The following is an 8,876-nucleotide window of genomic DNA, read 5'->3' as shown; positions in this document are numbered from 1 at the left end:
TTGTTTTCTAGAACTCTGTCATCTATCCACTTTCATCTCTGCTAATCTCTGCTATCCTGGGATTTCTTGGTGTTATTATCTTTGGAATTCTGATTTTTTTTTCTATAAAAGATCTTATCTTAGTTCAGGGCTGCTTAAACAAATGACCTTAGAATGAGTAATTTATAAATAATAGGAATTTATTGTTCACAGTTCTGGAGGCTGGAAATTCAAGATCAAGGTGCCAGCAGATTTAGTATCTGATGAGGGGCCATTCTATGTGACCTCATATAACAAAAGAGCAAAGGGGGCAAGAAAGCCATCGACCCCATTTCCCAGGTCTTCTCTTCCTGACTAGTCACCTCCCAAAGACCACACCTCTTAATGCCAACACAATGGGGATTAAGTTTCAACCTGTGAATTTTGGAGGGACACAAACAGACCATGGGAGATCCCTGTCTTTCTGTTTTGGTTTATTCCAGTGGTGTGCTGGGAAGTGTTTAACAACTGTCTGGGGCGGGGGGAAGGTTGAAGATAGGAAGTCTTAGTTGTAGTGTTGGATGATTTCTGTGATGTCAATTATTTCCACTATTACCAGTTCTGAGTGTTTTGAAAACTTCTGTTTTTTTGAAAATGACTTTATTTTTTAACCTCTCACACTCAGTAGACTTTGTTTTGTTTACCAAAATCTAGGTGGGGAATGATTTTCATTCAAAACTTTGGGGCTGCTACTCCATTATTATTATTATTGCTGCTGCTGTTGCCGTGTTTGCTGGTCAGAACTCCAATGCCATCCTGGGTCTCATCCTTTGTATGTATCTTATTTTACTTCTCTAGATGTCTCTAGAATCTTTTTGTCCCTTACGACATGAAATTTTATAATAGTGAATTTCCACCCTCTCGTTCTATGCTCTTCACAGATCCTTTTCATTCAGGAAACTCATGCTTTTCAGGTCTTAGAAACTTTGTTTTCATTAATGATTTCCTCTTTTCCATTTTCTCTCTTTTCCTTGAATGTCTATTTATTGGTTACTAGATCTTTTGTTTTGATCTTTTAAGTATTTTCTGTAATTTTTATTCCTCTCTTCCCATTCCCCTCTTTCTCTTGATTGCTGGGAGATCTTTTTTTCAACGGTATTCTGGCTTTTCTGCATAACATAGATGCTCCTGTCAGAGTTATGACACCTTGGGTTGGGGCCTTAACCTGCTGTCTATACTGGAGACAGGCTAGAGAGGTAGAAATAGCAAGGCTTTTTGAACCAGGTAGATATGGGTTTTAATTGCAGATCAGCAAAAAATTATTTAACTTCTCTGTTCTTCAGTTTTCTTGCCCAATGAGGGTGAGTGACCCCATGAAAACTGAGGCTAGAAATCCTAAGGGGTGGTCTACCAGATCTGGATAAAAGAGGATACTTCCTCCCATTCGCCCACCCTTTCCTCAGCCTGCATTCTAAATAGTGCATTTTTATCTTAAAACTGTAAAAAGTTGTAAGAGATTACCTTACATTTTATGGCACCCAGTGTCACAGTTAAATAATTCCATCTTGCTTACAAGGAATATTTTAATACTTAAGATCATTGCTTCTTCAATGATGAACTTGAACTGTCTTTTTCTAAGTACTTTCTACATTTGATCTCCCTGACCGAATTAATAACAGCAATGGCTAAGATTTATTGAGCAATGTACTAGGCCCTATTCCAAGTGTTAAACAAGTATTAATTCATTTAATCCTCAACAACCCAAAGAGATAGGCAGCATTATTATTCCCAATTACACTGAGGAAATAGGCTGTGAAAGGCCTGGGGTTTACACAGCTAGAAACTGTAATCTTAGGATGTAAATACTGAAACTAACTGTGAATTACCTGCTACTATGAAAGCTTTGAGGAGGGGCTTCTGTAAGTGGACCCCTCACTTGAGGGAAGCCCAAGGTCCAATGGAGGAAACTAAGCACCCTAGGACCCAGTTTTGAAGCTAGGTAAGAGTGGAGATGAATGGGCCCTTGCAAATGCCTCAGGTCAAGAGGGAGGAGGCTCCTTGGGAAAGTAGAACCTTCACAGCTGTCCTGAAGAGCAGCCCAGCCAGGCCTGGCCTATGCCAGTAACCTCAGCCACTAACATGCAGTTTTGCCTCAGCGGCCGTGCTCAACTCCCGGCAGGCCTTGTTTAAACAGGCAGCTTGTAACAGCTGGGGTTGGCTCAGCAGAGCGTGCGGGCGGCCAAGGATGCTCCGAGTGCAGGTGCCTGTCTCTGAATGTGCAATCATGCAAATCTGAGGACCCAGACTGACGTGAATTGAAAGCCTGGTGTTCACTTCCAATAAACTCAACTGTCTATTGCCAGAGCAACCCGGACTGGCAGTCCTCAACTCATCAATTCAAATGAGCATTTCTGGTGATAGAGGAAAGAAGTGTGGGGTGAATCCCAATTAGAGCTGGCTCCATTTTGAGCAGGAAGCATCTGGAAAAGGCTGTGGAAGAGCAGGCACCTTTTTGGGGAGTAATTCTCCGAGGAACTGGCTGGGACACAGGAGGTGTTGCAGGAGAGTGGGAGGGAAATCATACCATCTGGCCCTAGGATCTTGGTGATGTCCTGGTCTTCTTCTTCAGAGGAGTTAATTGAAATCCAGAGAAGTTAAGGGACTTGCCCCAGGGCACCCAGCTCATCAGTGTGCTGCTTCTTTGCATCCTGGTCCTGGTTTCCTTTTAGCAACTCCACCCACTAGACTATCTCTCTAGTTCACTGCATTGAGCACCAGGTCACAGAGAGCACTCCTAACGGACTTCTCCCAAAGCCTCATAGGGGGACAAGTGATGGAACACCTGGTGTAGTGTGAAGAACCAAAAGGGCAGCCTAAAGCACAGAGAGGGAAAGGTAGGCAGCTGTGTGCAGATGTCTAGGCATTGTCTCAGGGTCAGGGTGGCTCCTAAGATGTGACTTGACCACCTCTCTTCTGACCCTCTGCTCCTATAGACTCTCAAGGAACCTTCAGATTGGATTTTAACTATGAAAACCCTCTTGTAAACTCTGGTTGCCAGGAACAGAGTGACTACAGATAATAAAAGGCAAAACTGGGGCACCCTTTCCTCATCAGCAGATTAACATTCTCTTCTTTGGTGCATTTGGCCAACCATGACATCCCGGTACCCCAAAGGGCTTGTTGCATAGTTCTTGCCCAGCTCCCCACTGCTCCTCACTGCCCTGTCCTTGCCTCTACAGGTTATGTAATGTTCTAGAGATGAGCATCTCATCGGCCTTCTAACTGCAAAGGGTGCCAGGATTGTGCTTTCAAATGCCACAGAGGCTAAATGCAAAGAGTGCATTTAATAAAAGGGTACAGGCTTTCCAGCTCTGAATCACCAGTTTGGAAAGTTACCTTTGATCTGTCTTCTAGGTCACCTGTCAGGCTGCTCTATGTGTGGAAGCCTCCGCACCATGCCTCCAAGCCCTGAAAACCAACAGGAGGTTGTTCTGGCACCAAGCTGTGGTTACTCAGTAATTTTTTCACTCTCATGCTCACCTTATTTATCACATCATGGGAGAAATGGTGAAAGTTTTGTGGGCAGACGCTCAGGTGATTGTATATGAAAGAACAAGTCACGTTTTAAAGTTCAAAGACAAAAAAAAAATGGATAGGGTTTAAGCATGCATTTTCTACCTTAACACAGGACAACTATAGTCTTATTTGCAAACTGACTTTTGTCTCTCAAATTCTGGGAGAGGGTTTCCACTGGATGAGTGTCTATACTTGGTTCAGTCACCAGAAGAGACATAGTCATCAACATGGTCACTGGAAGCCCACTTGTGTGAACTGCTTTAGGGAGAAAGGGGTTGTGGCAAGCTGAGTGGACATCTGAGAGTGGTCTTCTTCCATTGCTTAATTAACATTCAGCTTAAATGGCCTTTAAGTCACCAGTTGGTCTATTTGAGTGTAGGGATTGTAAACCATTTTCCTAAGGCCAGACTACTATTCTGGAGTGGAATCTAAGCCCCTTGGAATGAACAGAGGAAGCAATGTTCTTGGAACTCATCTCCTTAAAACTTGATTTAATCCCTTCAATTTATAGATGAGAAACTGAGGTTCAGAGAACAGATATGACCAGCTCAAGGTCAGCCCATCTGTACTAGGTACTTGGTAAAGTGGGGAGGTTGGAAGTACCACCTTGCTAAATCCTTCACTAGTCATCAGCTCACTATGGAAATGCTGACGGGATAAATACTGTACCCCTGTGGCAAGATTTGTGGCTCTCAGTGGCCTTCCTGTAACAATGCTTAAGGAGGTTTTAATGATCTGCCTACTGGGCATTTCTGAAGCATTCATTTTAGAGAAGGCCAAGGTGCTCAGACTATAATTCTGAAGTTAATTTCTCCCTGGACTCTCCTGCTCTGGCAGCAAGAGAGAGTGAACAAGGAGAATGAGTAAGATCACATCAGCCCTTGATTGTTGTCCTTTTGACCTTGTGCTTCAGAAAGAAGATGGGTTTGGTGTGACTTTTTACACCTGCTTCAAAATGTTGTTTCAGTTGAAGGAGAAGTGAGGGAGCTTGCTCTAGCCCAGTGCTGTTGTCTGCAAAATACCTTCCTGTAGATCCTGTGCTCATGACCCTGAAGTTGGACTGCTGCTGAGATGTGGGGTGTAACATGAAGCTAAGCCTGGAGCTGAGAGTGGGCCAGTGTGCAGAGAGGGCATTGTCACAGCTTGGAGCTCCATCTATCCCAGGTCCTGAGGAATCTGGAGGGTTAGGGAGGGGAAGATGAAAGACAAGTCAGGGAAAACAGGCACAGTAAGTAGTTATGAAAATAAGAAGTGAAATTCATAGGAAGTAAATCAAATGTTTTGTTCATGTTCAACTGGAGTAGGAACACATAAAGAAAGCAAATAGATTTAATGGGGTGGGGATGATTAAAGGTCTTGTGATACATCAGAAAATGATTTTGTTCAGGTGGAGTGGAGGGCTATGAGAGGAAATTGAACTTAATTCTTATCTCCTTATGATTTTTTAATTGCTTATCTTCTTAGTGCACACCTGTAAAACCAGAAAGAGAGGCCTGAGGTTTAATATGTTATTTTCAATGTAACCTGAGATATGAATGTCTTGAGTATGTGATTCGGCTTTATCAAGGACCCAGGTTTTTCTGACAATTTACTGTAATAAGTGGATGTCCTTGATGGTACCATGACTGGTTAAAGGTCACCTTTCAGTGAAATCCAAGTATATCTTCTCTCCTTTAATTCAGTGATTGTTGGCTTCCCATCATCCAGGCTGGAATTTTTATTTGTACCAAGTTTTATCTCCACAACGAATTTATGACAAATCCTTCCTCCTTGTGTATTTCATTCATATTACTCATCTTTGTATTGCATCTTACTGATTTGGTATTGCTAGTGTAAATAGTGGATCCCAAATTTTAGACTGGTTTAATATGGTGACTATTGGCAAAGAATGATATTTGTGCTTATCTTACTTTTAAAATGACATTCCCCTTTTCCCTTGCAGAAGGCACACAGCAATCCAGCTACTCTACACATCTCAGTCTCTCTTGCAGCTAGGTGTGGCTGATGAAGGAATATGAATAGAGGTCTTGTGAAGAGAAGTCCACACTGTTTCTAAAATAAAATTTCCTGTCTTCCCTTTTTCCCTCTTTCTAACTGGCTTGAATACACATTAGCACATACTATTGGGAAGATGGAGGAGGAGAGGGGACTTGAGTCCTAGATTGGCTTTGCAGACTAGACTCATTAATTTGCTTCAGCCTGCCAATCTGTCTCTTGATGGCAAGGAAGAGAGAGAAATTTATATCTTATTTTAGTGTTTGTAATTTTGGACTCATAGTAGCAGCTTATCCTATAACTAAACTAACAAATAAGTGAAATGCTTTGTGCTTCTTCCATTTCCTTGCTGGTATGAGGAGGTCACCCCTAACCTTCCAGGAGGGTATGTGTGTGTGGGGAGGGTGGGGGGTTCTGTCCTTCCTATCTCTAAGGAAAGAAGGACTTTCCCCTTAATGGAGTTCTGGACCTGAAGGTCATGATAAATATTGTGAAGAAAAAACAGAAGAGAGTTTGAGGAATTCACATCAGGGTGGTATTCATCTCTCATGTTAAATGGAACCCCCATGGGAACCACAGAGAAATACCTATAGGACATGCCCAAAACGAGAGGTAAGGGAATTAAATGTTTCACCACAAACATCAACTAAACAGGAGAGAAAACAGTCACATAACAACATAAATCACACTGAATCAACTTGCCCTGGTCCCCTCAGAAGGACACAAGCCATGCTGAACCGTGAGCTCACCCTAGCCCTGATGACCCCATCTTGGGTAATTACATTCTAACAGTGCCATTTCTGAAAAAAAAGACATCATTGTTCCGTGTACTGTTTTGAAACTACACTTGTTTTGGGGGTGATCGAATTTAATCCATAACACTCCCTGGTCCTACCTACCTGAGAAATTTTATCAATCGGTGTTGAATTTTGTCATGTTAATTGTTCTACATCCATCCATGCCATGAAGTGTCTTTCTTGCCTTTTCAATAAAGTGCATTACTAGGGATATTGTGTCCATAGACACGAAGGACTTTGGTCTGTCGATTCTGGGTTTCTTTCATGGTTTTATTCTGGCAGCATCTTTTCTGGTTTGATGGTTGGGTAATACCAGCTTCATAAAACACATGAGACTTGTTCCCTGTGCTTCTACTTCCTGGAAATGTTTGTATACAGTTGGTATTAATTCTTCAAATGTGTGTCAGAATTCTTCAGGAATATCATCTATACCTGAAGATCTTTGGGGGAGCTTTTCATATCAGAAACTTAATTTTTCTAATAGTCATTGGACCACCTAAATGTTCATGTTCTTGTGGTAGTTCATGCTTCTCCAGAAATTGTTCACTCCATTCATATGTATGGTTTGTACAGTGTCACTGATGTTAGTTTTCATCTTTTTTTCCTCTCTCATCTTCCTTGTGCTGGTTTTGGGCTTATTTTGATCATCAATTTTTGTTTCTGAAAGTGGAAGTTTACTGATCTGGGAACTTTCTTCTTGCCTAATATAAGCATTTGATGCTATGAATCTCTCTCTAAATAATGTTTTCATTGCATCCACAAATTCTGATATGTTGTATTTTAATTTTTGTTCAGCCTCCACAAATTTTGATATGTTGTATTTTTGGGGGGGGGCAGGGGTGAGGGCAGGGGAAGTGGGGGAGGTACGAGGGATTGAACTCAGGAGCACTTGACCATCAAGCCACATCCCCAGCCCTATTTTGTACTTTATTTAGAGACAGGGTCTCACTGATTTGCTTAGCTCCTCGACTTTTGCTGAGGGTGACTTTGAATTTGTAATCCTTCTGCCTCAGCTTCTTGAGCCGCTGGGATTACAGGCGTGTGCCTAGCTATGTTATATTTTAATTTTTGTTCAGTTCCAGATATTTTCTCAGTTTTTCTTTTCAGTAGTTGAAATGTATCTCAAAGAACTCAGAGAAAAATAGCCTCTTGTATTTACCCACATATTTGTTATTTTGTTGCTTTCTCCTTATCCCTGATGCCCAAGTTTCCTTCCAGTATCATTTTCTTTCTTCCCAAAGAACCAATGATTATTTTTTATTAACAACTGTGCTTATTAACAAGTGTTATTTTTTATTAACTTTTCCTTTATTCTAAGATATATTTATTTTACCTTCTTTTCTGAAGAATTTTTTCTATATATGAAATTTTGGTTTTTCTGTTTTCCCCTTGGGCACTTTAAAAATGTTGCTTCACTACCTTCTGTCTTACGTCATTTTTGATAAAAATTCCATAATCATTAAATGATTCCATGAGTATCAATAAGATATCATTTTGTGCTCGCTTTGGCAGCACATATACTAAAATTGGAACGATACAGAGAAGATTAGCATGCCCCTGTGCAAGGATGACACGCAAATTCGTGAAGCGTTCCATATTTTTAAAAGCATGCAATGGAGGAAGGATAGCATCTTCAACAAATGGTGCTGGGAAAATTGGAAATCCATATGCAACAAAATGAAACTGAATCCCTTTCTCTCGCCATGCACAAAAGTTAACTCAAAATGGATCAAGGAGCTTGATATCAAATCAGAGACACAGCGTCTGATAGAAGAAAAAGTTGGCTACGATCTACATACTGTGGGTTCGGGCTCCAAATTCCTCAATAGGACATCCATAGCACAAGAGTTAATAACTAGAATCAACGAATGGGACTTACTCAAACTAAAAAGTTTTTTCTCAGCAAAAGAAACAATAAGAGAGGTAAATAGGGAGCCTACATCCTGGGAACAAATCTTTACTCCTCACACTTCAGACAGAGCCCTAATATCCAGAATATACAAAGAACTAAAAAAATTAGACAACAAGCTAACAAATAATCCAATCAACAAATGGGCCAAGGACCTGAACAGACATTTCTCAGAGAAGGACATACAATCAATCAAGTACATGAAAAAATGCTCACCATCTCTAGCAGTCAGAGAAATGCAAATCAAAACCACCCTAAGATACCATCTCACTCCAGTAAGATTGGCAGCCATTATGAACTCAAACAACAACAAGTGCTGGTGAGGATGTGGGGAAAAGGGTACACTTGTACATTGCTGGTGGGACTGCAAATTGGTGCGGCCAATTTGGAAAACAGTATGGAGATTTCTTGGAAAGCTGGGAATGGAACCACCATTTGACCCAGCTATTCCCCTTCTAGGTCTATTCCCTAAAGACCTAAAAAGAGCATGCTACAGGGACACTGCTACATCCATGTTCATAGCAGCACAATTCACAATAGCAAGACTGTGGAACCAACCTAGATGCCTTTCAATAGACGAATGGATAAAAAAAAACATGTGGCATTTATACACAATGGAGTATTACTCTGCATTAAAAAAT

At 41.1% G+C, this 8,876-nt stretch overlaps 1 non-coding gene across 1 annotated transcript; it reads left to right on the top strand.

Annotated features, from left to right (window-relative positions):
• Positions 1 to 7,822: 7,822 nt before the first annotated feature.
• LOC143390304 (U6 spliceosomal RNA) lies at positions 7,823 to 7,928 on the top strand. The gene has a single exon (XR_013090230.2). It is a non-coding gene; the product is annotated as a U6 spliceosomal RNA (small nuclear RNA).
• Positions 7,929 to 8,876: the final 948 nt, after the last annotated feature.

This window comes from Callospermophilus lateralis, unplaced genomic scaffold, assembly GCF_048772815.1.
Source record: "Callospermophilus lateralis isolate mCalLat2 unplaced genomic scaffold, mCalLat2.hap1 Scaffold_124, whole genome shotgun sequence".
NCBI lineage: Eukaryota > Metazoa > Chordata > Mammalia > Rodentia > Sciuridae > Callospermophilus > Callospermophilus lateralis.
The sequence above is the reverse complement of the archived record's forward strand: the minus strand, read 5'-3'. Positions and strand labels throughout refer to the sequence as shown.